Source organism: Scylla paramamosain, chromosome 12 (genome assembly GCF_035594125.1).
Source record: "Scylla paramamosain isolate STU-SP2022 chromosome 12, ASM3559412v1, whole genome shotgun sequence".
Classification (NCBI taxonomy): domain Eukaryota; kingdom Metazoa; phylum Arthropoda; class Malacostraca; order Decapoda; family Portunidae; genus Scylla; species Scylla paramamosain.
The window spans coordinates 14622948-14635447 of record NC_087162.1 but is presented as its reverse complement, the minus strand read 5'-3'; the positions used below and the strand labels follow the sequence as shown (position 1 = coordinate 14635447).

Here is a 12500-nt window from a genome sequence, read left to right as displayed (position 1 = left end):
TGATGGGGAGAGGAAAGAAGGGGGCTGGGATGGGAGTATGGGGAGGAGAGTGGGTATTGATGGGGGGAGGGAGGGAAGGTGTTAGTGATGGGGGGTGTAGGGGAAGTGGTGGTGATAGAGGAGGGGAGGGGTGGTGATGGGGGGAGGAGGGGGAATCGAGGTTTTAAGGAAAGGTATGGTATTGTTTTGTTAAGAGGTTTACGTCTCTCTCTCTCTCTCTCTCTCTCTCTCTCTCTCTCTCTCTCTCTCTCTCTCTCTCTCTCTCTCTCTCTCTCTCTCTCTCTCTCTCTCTCTCTCTCTCTCCTTCCTTACCTTTTCCAATATATTTTTTTCTTTCGTCTACTTATTTTTTTCCTTGGTTCTTTTCATTACTCCCTATATTTCTCCCTTTCTTCCTCCCATCTTTTGTCTTCCTCTTCCTCTATGTTCATCTCTTGCTTCTCCTCTTTTTCTTTATCTTCCTTCTCTTTTTCCTTTACTATTCTGCTGGTGTCGGCGGCGGCGGCGGCGGCGGCGGCGGCGGCGATGGTGGTGGTGGTGGCGATGGTGGTGGTGGTGTAGGAGAGTGATAAAGGTTGTGTCTTATGTTTATTTCATTATTACACTATGTTCTTTTTATTCTCCATTAGACTTTTTTTGTTTACACTCATTCTTTACATTCTCGCTCTCGGGTTTATTTTGTAACTTTTTTTATTCTATATTTAATTAACTTCGCAGTTTTCTTTTCTTTTTTTGTTTTGTGTGCGTGTGTCTATTTTATTTGGTGATTTATTTTTATAATGTTTTCTTCTTTAAATTATGTCTGGCTGTGTGACTTTGTTGTGACCCAAGAAGCAAGAAGAATTGAAACACGTAAGAAGAAACAAGAATGAAGAAATGATGAAGGAAGTAAGAAGTGGAAAGAATAAATAAGGGAAGAAAATGATAAACACGAAAGCAGGTACCAAGAAGCTATCACCACCCACGTAGATAAGAGACGAGACGTGACCATCGAGAACAAGATGTGGTGAGTCGTCACAAGACTGACAGAGCCGAAGATTAGCACCAGATTACAAGAAGAGATACCCAGGTGGCCATCACTAAATTAGTATACGAGGGAAGCAGAGGTCACCGGAAGCAAATGACGTGGGCAACACGGACAGCCGGCACACCATAGGAAACTCCGCCTCCTTGTTCCTGATTAGAAGATGCGATTACCGAAGTTGCTCGAGAAAGAACCTTATTGAAAGTTAAGGGAAAATAAACTGTATGATTGAGATATGGGAAGATAAATAGTTACTTGAGAATGGATCTTATGGAAAGTATTGGAAAATGAACCGTATGATCAAAGTATGAGAAAATAAATATAGTTACTCGAAAGTGAACCTTATTGAAAGTTATGGGAAAATAAACCGTATGATCGACGTATTGGAAAATAAATCTTATAGCAACGGAAGCTTTGTTGGGGCAAAAGGTCGCTCTAACATCACGTGTATATCATGAGGTGTAGGAGACGGGAATAGACAGAAGCAGACAGAAAGACAAGCTAGACTAGAAAGGGTCAAGATGGGCAAGCCGCCTGTCACAGTACCAGTAAGCAGAGCCAGACAGTTGTAGTGCAGTCAGAGTAAAATGTTGGTGTTATGTACTGACAGAGGGATTGGGTAGGTGTAGGATGTGTTCCTCATTGAATGTCAGTGCGAGGTTTGTGTAGGATGTGATTTATCATTGAGTATTAAATATGTGAAGTGATTTGAATCGGAAGTGTTATGTGAAGTGTTCGAGATATTTAATGCAATTTATTTGAAGAGATGAAACAATTTTCGTAGTTTTCGTTGTTATCGGAAGTCGTATATGATCGTCTAAGTGTAATTACATGTAAATAATACAAGTAAAAATTACAAAAACTTAATCGCGTTCCCTTGAACCCACAAAAACCAGTCTTAGAGATTAGGGACGCAGCAAGAATGTGCAACATAGGAGTACGAAAACTCTGTGTGTCTGTGTGTGTGTGTGTGTGTGTGTGTGTGTGTGTGTGTGTGTGTGTGTGTGTGTGTGTGTGTGTTTATATATCTATTAATTCATCTCTCTGTCTGTCCATCTATTCAGATTTATATTTTTATTTGTATTTTTTACTTTTTCTTTCTTTCTTTCTTTCTTTATTTATTTATTTATTTGTCTGTTTACTTATTTGTTATTCTATGTATGTATGTATGTATGTATGTATGTATGTATGAATAAATGAATGAATGAATCTATTTATCATTCTATCAAGAGAGAAAGCGAATCTCTTACCTTGCTATTACGATTCAATTAATTCCCCACTTTTTACGACTACACACAACACATTTCACTCTCCTAATTGTTTCTCTTCCATTCAGAACACCCACGTCCTTCCCTCCGCTCTCCTCCCTCCCTCTGCTTCCTCAGGTCACGACAACAAAGGTGTGGAGGGAAAAACCATTGTGTAGGTAAATATTTATTAATTAACATTCCTCAGGTTATACATATTTATAGGCAGGTGTTTACACTTATGGTCAGGTTGACTCTTATATGAATCTTGTCCTTTTTTTTATTCTTTATTTTATTATTTTTCTTATACAGAGAGAGATGTAGCCTTGGTATCTCAGTCTAATTTTTTTTTAGACCTTGACATACAGACAGACGGACATGCGTACATATACAAATATACATTTATATTCTCTTGCTGCGCCAAAAGTAATCACTCATTTTATAAGTCGACCAGACAGTCAATTTATCAGTCATGCAGCAACTCATTCTTTCAGTCAGTCAATCCGTTTATCAGTCAATCAGTCAAGCTACTAGTCAGTCCGTTAGTCAGCCAGCCAAACTGTCAATCATTCTTTTAGTCATTCAGTAAATTGGTTTATTAATTAGCCAAACATTTGGTCATTTCATCAGTCAGTGAGTCAATTAATCAGTTGATCAATTAATCATTCAATCAGTCAGCCACTCAGTCAATCGATTAGCCAATCTAGTCTATCAGTCATTCAGTTCATCAAGTACTCAACTACACAATAGGTCTCTCTCTCTCTCTCTCTCTCTCTCTCTCTCTCTCTCTCTCTCTCTCTCTCTCTCTCTCTCTCTCTCTCTCTCTCTCTCTCTCTCTCTCTCTCTCTCTCTAGGCTACATCGTTGCTACATCAACACATCAACAATTAAAATTAACAAGAAGATACAGGGAATCAGTTGCCTAAACGCCCCTTTACACAAAGTAAACAAATTATGCACACGTACGTACATACACCACCAGTACGTGTGTGTGTGTGTGTGTGTGTGTGTGTGTGTGTGTGTGTGTGTGTGTGTGTGCGCGTGTGTGTGTGTGTGTGTGTGAGAGAAATGGGATAAATGCGCAATCTCTCTCTCTCTCTCTCTCTCTCTCTCTCTCTCTCTCTCTCTCTCTCTCTCTCTCTCTCTCTCTCTCTCTCTCTCTCTCTCTCTCTCTCTCTCTTAGGTATCTCATTTCACCTGCTTAATATTTCGCGCCGGCAGCCCACAGGTGGATCTCCGTGCAATTAAGGCGGGCATTAATGAAAGAAAAGGAAGGCAATGCCGACACGAATGGTGGAGGAGGGAGGGAGGGAGGGAGGGAAATAGAAAGAGGGAAAGAGAGAGAAAAGAGATGAGAGACGAGAGGCGAGAGACGAGAGAGGAGAGAGAAGAGAGAGAGAAGAGAGAGAGAAAGAAGAGAAGACAGAATATAGGAGAGAAGAGAGAGAAGAGGAAAGAGAAAAGAGTGGGGAAAGAAGAAATAAGAAAGAGAGAGAGAGAGAGAGAGAGAGAGAGAGAGAGAGAGAGAGAGAGAGAGAGAGAGAGAGAGAGAGAGAGAGAAAACTGGAGCAGTTTGTCATGTTGAATGTGAAATACTCTCTCTCTCTCTCTCTCTCTCTCTCTCTCTCTCTCTCTCTCTCTCTCTCTCTCTCTCTCTCTCTCTCTCTCTCTCTCTCTCTGTCTCTCTCTCTCTCTCTCTCTCTCTCTCTCTCTCTCTCTCTCTCTCTCCTTGTTTTATCATTCCACCTCCTCCCTCCTGCATACTCTTCAAATGAGTTTTCCTCCTCCTCCTCCTCCTCCTCCTCCTCCTCCTCCTCCTCCTCCTCTTTCTCCTCCTCCTCCTCCTCCTCCTCCTCCTCCTCCTCCTCCTCTTTCCTCCTTCCTCCCCTTCCCTCTTAGTTTTCCTCAGCCGCCTTAGTCTTTCCTTCATTATCTCCGCCTTCTCGTGGATTCCTCGCTGATTAAGAGGAAAAAATTCCCTCACAGAATTCTGCTTATGGAGGAGGAGGAGGAGAGAGGAGGGAGAGGAGAATGTGAGTGAAAGAGAAGGGTATGAAGATTTGAGAGGGAGAGAAGGGAGAGGAGAGGAGGTGGGGTGGGTGAAAGAGCAGAAGGAGGAGGAAAAAAAGAGAAGGAAGAGGAGGAAGAATGGGAGCAGGAGGAGGAAGGCAAAGTCATATATATGTAAGTAAAAAGAAAAAAAAGACGAATAGGAAGAGGAGGAGAAGTAAATGGAAGAAAAAGAAGAGGAAACAATAGGAGAAGAATACTCGCAATAAGAATAGAAGAACAGAGAGAAAGAACAGCAAGAAAATACAAAAACAAGAAAATACAAAGGAAGAAGAAACATTAGCGGACCTTTTGTCTCTAACGTGCTAAACTACACCATCTAATTCAAAGTGATACATAAGTTAGCACAGACTAAGGCTCCTCCCCACCCTCCCAGCGTCCCTTTTAATATTTATCCAGAAAAATAAATAAAAAGTAGGAAAAGGAAAGAGTTACATAGATTTTTTTACAGGAAAGAGAGAAGAATTAGATAACGACTACTATTAGTAGGCCAAAAAAAAAGAGTAAGAAAAAGAGGAAGAAAGAGGAGGTGGAAGAGGAGGAAGAAGAGAAGAAGAGCATAAAGGAAGACCAAACATCACATCATTTGGTTCTATAGACTGTTTGTCATGAGAGAGAGAGAGAGAGAGAGAGAGAGAGAGAGAGAGAGAGAGAGATTGTGTTTAAGGCTGAGAGGAGATTGAATCGAGTATTGATATTATCCCTATCTTTTTTTTTCCTAACCTTCCTCTCTTTCCCTTCCCTCCCCCCTTGCCTCTCTCCCTTCCCTCTCCTACCCTCCCCCTCATAGCCGTTCCTACTCTCCTTATCCTTCACCTCTCATACCCTCCTCCAAATCTCCCTTACCTAACTCACCTCCCCTCTCCCCCTTCTCCCTCCCCCTCTCCTGGTAGCGTCCGGGATAAAAACACGGCGCAGGAAAACAATGCACACACGCGGCCCGTTTTGAGAGTCAGTTGGATGTGAAATGCTGGTAACTGTTGACACAAACCCTTGCCTGCCTCACCTGCCCTGTGTAAGCAGCGAGAGAGAGAGAGAGAGAGAGAGAGAGAGAGAGAGAGAGAGAGAGAGAGAGAGAGAGAGAGAGAGAGAGAGAGAGAGCGTACATAAATAGGTCAGGTAGGTTGATAGATATATGGATAGATAGATGCATAGATAGATAGATAGATAGGTAGATAGGTAGATAGGTAGAACGACAGATAGATAGATAGATAGATAGATAAACACCTTCATATATATTTAAATAGATAAATAGATATTTAGATAGATAGATAAGGAAACCTAGATATTCTTACATAGATAAATAGGTACAGGTTGCTTGAGGTAGAAAGAGAGAGAGAGAGAGAGAGAGAGAGAGAGAGAGAGAGAGAGAGAGAGAGAGAGAGAGAGAGAGAGAGAGAGGGTGCATGCTGCATGTCAATTACACTGTAAACTTCAAGGAAATATTGTATTCTCTTGCGCTCCTCCTCCTCCTCCTCCTCCTCCTCCTCCTCCTCCTCCTCCTCCTCCTCCTCCTCCTCCTCCTCCTCCTCCACTTTCTTCTTTTATGTGTTTTATTTCCTGTTCCATGCCGTTTTCTTCTTCTATTATATTTTCTTATCTTTCGTTCATCTGGTATTTATTTTCCTTCCCTTCTCTTCCCTTCTGTTCTACATTTCATTAATCTCGACTGAGTTAAATTTCTCTCTCTCTCTCTCTCTCTCTCTCTCTCTCTCTCTCTCTCTCTCTCTCTCTCTCTCTCTCTCTCTCTCTCTCTCTCTCTCTCTCTCTCCCCCCTCCCTCCCTCCCTCCCTCCCTCCCTCCCTCCCTCCCTCTCTCTCTCTCTCTCTCTCTCTCTCTCTCTCTCTCTCTCTCTCTCTCTCTCTCTCTCTCTCTCTCTCTCTCTCTCTCTCTCTCTCTCTCTCTCTCTCTCTCTCTCTCTCTCTCTCTCTCTCTCTCTCTCTCTCTCTCCTCCAATTAGCGTAAACATGAACTAATTAATACAACACCAAAGATAGCGCTAATCTTTTGTTTTCCTCGTCTCCTATTCATTTATATTTTTCTCATGTACTTTTTCCCTTCTAATATTTTTCCCTCGTGTTGTGATGGATTTTTTTCCCGGCACAGTTGTTTACCACTTGCTAATGAGCGCCGTTGTACCGTGCGGGGAAAAGTCCGGTGTTGTTGTTGTTGTTGTTGTTGTTGTTGTTGTTGTCGTTGTTGTTGTTGTGGCATTGTACCCGAAAAAAACTACCTTTTTCACTTATGTGTTAGTGGATGGGAGTTCAGATTTTTTTTTTTTAGACGGCATGTATTTTCATTTTTTTTTCAGTCATTATTAAAAAACTATGTGACAGGAAACTTTTTTAATTTTCATTCTGTAGTTTTATTTTATTTCGATGAGATGAACTAAGTGTGTGTGTGTGTGTGTGTGTGTGTGTGTGTGTGTTCATAAGCACCACCTTTACCCTTCAGGAGCGAGTTTAAGAGACAATTGTAGTCTAGCAGTCTGGCGGGGAACGTTCAAGAATACTGTAGAAATCTATAAACCCCCCAAGAAATGTACTCTGTCCTTTCTCAATCTTTTTCAAACATCCTATTCACTAAAAACACAAATAATTTCCTTCTTGACACCCTCCGTTCGAAAAAAAAAAAAAAAAGTAACTACACATGAATAACTAACTAACAGAATGTCACGTGCAGACCTGGCGACTTCTTGCAGCTTCCCTAATGTTTTCATGTTCGTATGTCCTTTACTTCCTCATAGAAAACAATAAGAGCACAAGGGAAGCTGCAAGAAGCCATCATGCATCCACGTGGCAGTCCCCCTATAAACTATGACCGTCCCCGTTGCTGTATTTGTGTCTATCTGTGTGTGTGTGTGTGTGTGTGTGTGTGTGTGTGTGTGTGTGTGTGTGTGTGTGTGTGTGTGTGTGTGTGTGTGTGTATCTATGAGTGGGTGAATGTGTGCTTATCTATGAGTGCGTGGGTGAGGGCGCGTATGTTTATCTATGAATGGGTGGGTGCGTATGTTTATCTATGAGCGTGTAAAGCTATTTATTCAACTAATACAAGCAATAATTGCGTATTGATGCAGCCCCGAACTGAGTCAACAGCACAGTGAAGGCGAGGCTGCACAATGGCCGCTGATAAGACTCTTGTCACGTGTGCACGAGTTTCTGATTTCAATTACCGTGACTGTTTTGCCTCGTGTTTGTAACGAAGAGTTTGTGTCATGTCTACTTCACAAAAAAATTATTATCGTTTTGCTTTATGTTTGTAATGGTGATTTTTGTGTCAATATCTACATAAAAAATCATAATATATATATTTTTTTAATGGCGATTTTGTATCATCTGTTTAAAAAAAATGTTATTGCTTTCCTTTATGTCAGTAATGGCGACTTTGTATCATGCCTAAATATATATATATATATATATATATATATATATATATATATATATATATATATATATATATATATATATATATATATATATATATATTACTGTTTTGCTTTCTGTTTGTATTGACTTTGTGGCGTATTTACTTCAAAATATTATTATTGTTTTCGCATTGTGTTTGTTGTGAAGACCTTTTATGATATTTAAACAAATATTGCTTTCCTTTGTGTTTGCACGGGGGACTTTGTGTCACTCCACTTCAGAGAATATTATTACTGTTCCTGTGTGCTTGTAGTGGCGACTTTGTCGTGCCACTTCCAAAAAGCCACTGATGCTTTCACTGATGATTTATTCTTGTTAATAACGGCGACTTTCTGTCACATCTACTTCAAAGGAATATTAATGTTTTCCTTTCTGTTCGTACTGGCAATTTTGCATCATACGTATGATCATACGTATGATGCATCATACGTATGATCATAGGGAGGTTTCAAGACACTTCTCATATACTGCATCCTTTTTGGTCGTACTCTGTGTAGACTCTTCTCATTGGGCCTCTTTTTATATAGCTTTTTTGTTGGTCTAGGCCAGTTCCCAAAATAAATAAATAAGTAAAACAAATAAATAAATAGATTTTTTTTTTATGTAGGAAGGACACTGGCCAGGGGCAACAAAAATCCAATAAAAAAATGCCCACTGAAATGCCAGTCCCATAAAAGGGTCAAAGCAGTAGTCAAAAATTGATAAATAAGTGTCTTGATACCTCCCTCTTGAAGGAATTCAAGTCATAGGAAGGTGGAAATACAGAAGCAGGCAGGGAGTTTCAGAGTTTGAAAGGGATGAATGATTGAAAATACTGGTTAACTCTTGCGTTAGAGAGGTGGACAGAATAGGGGTGAGAGAAAGAAGAAAGTCTTGTGCAGCAAGGCCGCTGGAGGAGGGGAGGCATGCAGTTAGCAAGATCAGAAGAGCAGTTAGCATGAAAATAGCGGTAGAAGACAGCTAGAGATGCAACATTGCGGCGGTGAGAGAGAGGCTGAAGACAGTCAGAGGAGAGTTGATGAGACGAAAAGCTTTTGATTCCATCCTGTCTAGAAGAGCAGTATTAGTGGAACCCCCAGACATGTGAAGCATACTCCATACATGGACGGATAAGGCCCTTGTACAGAGTTAGCAGCTGGGGGGAAGAGGTGAGAAAAACTGGCGGAGACGTCTCAGAACACCTAACTTCATAGAAGCTGTTTTAGCGAGAGATGAGATGTGAAGTTTCCAGTTCAGATTATAAGTAAAGGACAGACCGAGGATGTTCAGTGTAGAAGAGGGGGACAGTTGAGTGTCATTGAAGAAGAGGGGATAGTTGTCTGGAAGGTTGTGTCGAGTTGATAGATGGAGGAATTGAGTTTTTGAGGCATTAAACAATACCAAGTTTGCTCTGCCCCAATCAGAAATTTTAGAAAGATCAGAAGTCAAGCGTTCTGTGGCTTCCCTGCGTGAAATGTTTACCTCCTGAAGGGTTGGACGTCTATGAAAAGACGTGGAAAAGTGCAGGGTGGTATCATCAGCGTAGGAGTGAATAGGACAAGAAGTTTGGTTTAGAAGATCATTAATGAATAATAAGAAAAGAGTGGGTGACAGGACAGAACCCTGAGGAACACCACTGTTAATGGATTTAGGAGAAGAACAGTGACCATCTACCACAGCAGCAATAGAACGGTCAGAAGGGAAGCTTGACATGAAGGTACAGAGAGAAGGATAGAAGCCGTAGGAGGGTAGTTTGGAAATCAAAGTTTTGTACCAGACTCTATCAAAAGCTTTTGATACGTCCAAGGCAACAGCAAAAGTTTCACCAAAATCTCTAAAAGAGGATGACCAAGACTCAGTAAGAAAGCCAGAAGATCACCAGTAGAGCGGCCTTGACGGAACCCATACTGGCGATCAGATAGAAGATTGTGAAGTGATAGATGTTTAAGAATCTTCCTGTTGAGGATAGATTCAAAAACTTTACATAGGCAGGATATTAAAGCAATAGGAAGGTATTTTGTGGGATTAGAACGGTCACCCTTTTTTAGGAACAGGCTGAATGTAGGCAAACTTCCAGCAAGAAGGAAAGGTAGATGTTGACAGACAGTGCTGAAAGAGTTTGACTAGGCAAGGTGCAAGCACGGAGGCACAGTTTCGGAGAACAATAGGAGGGACTCCATCAGGTCCATAAGCCTTCCGAGGGTTTAGGCCAGCGAGGGCATGGAAAACATCATTGCGAAGAATTTTGATAGGTGGCATGAAGTAGTCAGACGGTGGAGGAGAGGGAGGAACAGGCCCAGAATCATCCAAGATAGAGTTTTTAGCAAAGGTTTGAGCGAAGAGTTCAGCTTTAGAAATAGATGTGGTAGCAGTGGTGCCATCTGGTTGAAATAAAGGAGGGAAAGAAGAAGAAGCAAAGTTATTGGAGATATTTTTGGCTAGATGCCAGAAGTCACGAGGGGAGCTAGATCTTGAAAGGTTTTGACACTTTTTGTTAAAAGTTAAATAAAGTTAAAAGTTAATTAAAGTTAAATAAAAATAGAAAATTCTGCTAAATTAATTATTTCAATCTATTTTCATTTCTTATATATTTCTGTCTACCCTTATATATCTATTCACCTATCACCTTTTAACCTGTTTCCACCTATCATCATCTCATCTATCTGTTTCTCACCTATCATCACGTGACTGCTACACCTTCCCATCACCGCTTACTCTCCAATCTCACCTTAACTCATAATTTTCTTTCATACAAGTAAAAATAAGTTCACTTTTGTCATGTTCCAACACCTGGCACCTTTAATAACACAGGCGATAGTAATAAAATCTCTCTCTCTCTCTCTCTCTCTCTCTCTCTCTCTCTCTCTCTCTCTCTCTCTCTCTCTCTCTCTCTCTCTCTCTCTCTCTCTGCTTCAAATTAGGCTCGTGTGAAGCTCCGAAGTGGCCTCGTTTGCTGCTTCGAATCGGCCTCGCGTCTCTGCTTCATAGTACTCCTGTGGGCTGGGTGCAAGTGTTTCTGTGTAATGAGGCTTGGGCTGGCTGGCTGATTGTGTGTGTGTGTGTGTGTGTGTGTGTTGGGGGGGGGAAGAGGAGAGAAAGGGAGATAACAACAGATAGCAAGTTGGAATGGACAGACAAACAGGCAGAGAGAGAGAGAGAGAGAGAGAGAGAGAGAGAGAGAGAGAGAGAGAGAGAGAGAGAGAGAGAGAGAGAGAGAGAGAGAGTTATTCAGTTAGTTAACCTGTCTTTCATTCGATTAAATTCCCTCGTGTGTGTGTGTGTGTGTGTGTGTGTGTGTGTGTGTGTGTAGCTTAAAAAAGAAGAATGAAAAAAAGAATACAAAAAAAAAAGAAAACAAGGGGCGTAAGAATGACATTTTTGTTTTGTTTTTAAAAGCGATATACATACAAATGCATCTAGTTATCTACTAGGAGGGGTGGAGAGGGGAGGGGCTAAGAGGGGAGGAGGGGTACAGAAGAGGAGAGGTGGCGGCTGGATTGGGCTGATAGGGGAGGAGGTGGAGATGGGAGAGGGGAATATCACCTGTAACAATAATAACAATCATAATAATAATAATAATAATAATAATAATAATAATAATAATAATAATAATGATAATAATAATGAGTGCGATTCCGTAAGGTCAGTTTTTTTGCAAATTTTTTTTTTCTTTTTTTTTTAGAATTAAATACAAAGGCAAATATTCTAGATCGGTTTGACTACAATGTACTGTAAGGAAGCTGTTACTGCTGCTGCCATTACCTGTCTGTCCCCGCTGCTGCTGCTGCTGTGGCCGGGTGAGCGAGCGGCGGGCAGGTGAACACAGCAGGCATTTAGCACGGTGCTGTGGCGAGACCTGAGACCCTTAGAAAGAGAGAGAGAGAGAGAGAGAGAGAGAGAGAGAGAGAGAGAGAGAGAGAGAGAGAGAGAGAGAGAGAGAGAGAGAGAGAGGCATTGTGTGTGTGTGTGTGTGTGTGTGTGTGTGTGTGTGTGTTGTTTGTCCTTCACTCTAGTTCACTCTTGCACTCTTCTCCAGTCCTCCTTTCATCTTCCCTACCGCGATACAAGGAAGGTTATGAATGAAATGCTTGGCTGGTGTTTTCACGAGTCTTGGGTTTATTCAAGTGGTTGGTTTTCCCTTCGTGTGTGTGTGTGTGTGTGTGTGTTTTGTCGGTTTCCTCTCTCTCTCTCTCTCTCTCTCTCTCTCTCTCTCTCTCTCTCTCTCTCTCTCTCTCTCTCTCTCTCTCTCTCTCTCTCTCTCTCTCTCTCTCTCTCTCTCTCTCTCTCTCTCTCTCTCTCTCTCTCTCTCTCTCTCTCTCTCTCTCTCTCTCTCTCTCTCTCTCTCTCTCTCTCTTTCTTTCTTTCTTTCTTTCTTTCTTTCTTTCTTTCTTTCTCTCTCTCTCTCTCTCTCTCTCTCTCTCTCTCTCTCTCTCTCTCTCTCTCTCTCTCTCTCTCTCTCTCTCTCTTTCTTTCTTTCTTTCTTTCTTTCTTTCTTTCTTTCTTTCTTTCTTTCTTTCTCTCTCTCTCTCTCTCTCTCTCTCTCTCTCTCTCTCTCTCTCTCTCTCTCTCTCTCTCTCTCTCTCTCTCTCTCTCTCTCACACACACACAAACACACACACACACACACACACACACACACACACACACACACACACACACACACACACACACACACACACATGGCCTCGGGAGTCACGCAGCCACAGCACCAGAGAACCTTAGGACTAGAGCACACTTAGAAACACACAGGAGATGC

General features: G+C 41.6%; 1 protein-coding gene across 3 annotated transcripts in view; it reads right to left on the bottom strand.

Annotated features, from left to right (window-relative positions):
* Positions 1-6196: 6196 nt before the first annotated feature.
* The window catches only part of LOC135105732 (hemicentin-1-like), a 141508-nt gene continuing 135204 nt past the window's right edge, over positions 6197-12500 (bottom strand). For all 3 annotated transcript variants that reach the window (XM_064014171.1, XM_064014172.1, XM_064014173.1), the window contains exon 6: positions 6197-12500. This exon is cut by the window's right edge and continues 161 nt beyond it. The gene's annotated coding sequence lies outside the window, so the exon portion shown is untranslated.